Consider the following 615-nt stretch of genomic DNA (forward strand, 5'->3'; position numbering starts at 1 on the left):
TACATATATATTTATATATATATATATACATATATATTTATATACATATATATGTGTGTGTGTGTATATATATATATATATATATATATACATATATATTTATATACATATATATGTGTGTGTGTATATATATATATATATATATATATATATATATACACATACATATATATGTGTATGAATGTATGTTTAGGTATAAATCCTTAAAATCCTTTAAAATGTTTTAGCCCGAAGGCCGCGGCCATGCTGGGGCACCACCGCTGAAAACAATGTGCTATGCTTACTGCACCTAGGTTTCCCAAGCGGTCACCCATCTAAGTACTGACTAGGTCGACGTTGCTTAACTTCAGTGATCAGACGAGAACCGGTGCTTTCAACATGATATGACCGTAAGCCTTATATATATATATATATATAGATATATATATATATATATATATATATATATATATATATATATATATATATATATATATATATTATATATATATAATATATATATATATTATATATATATATATATATATATATATATATATATATATATATATATATATATATAATATATGTGTATGTATGAACACATGTATAGTTTCATTTGTGTATGAAGGCATT

At 22.4% G+C, this 615-nt stretch overlaps 1 pseudogene; it reads right to left on the minus strand.

The window, feature by feature from the left end:
* Nucleotides 1–277: 277 nt before the first annotated feature.
* LOC115217731 lies at nt 278–395 on the minus strand (annotated as a pseudogene).
* Nucleotides 396–615: the final 220 nt, after the last annotated feature.

This window comes from Octopus sinensis, linkage group LG11 (assembly GCF_006345805.1).
Source record: "Octopus sinensis linkage group LG11, ASM634580v1, whole genome shotgun sequence".
Taxonomy (NCBI): Eukaryota; Metazoa; Mollusca; class Cephalopoda; order Octopoda; family Octopodidae; genus Octopus; species Octopus sinensis.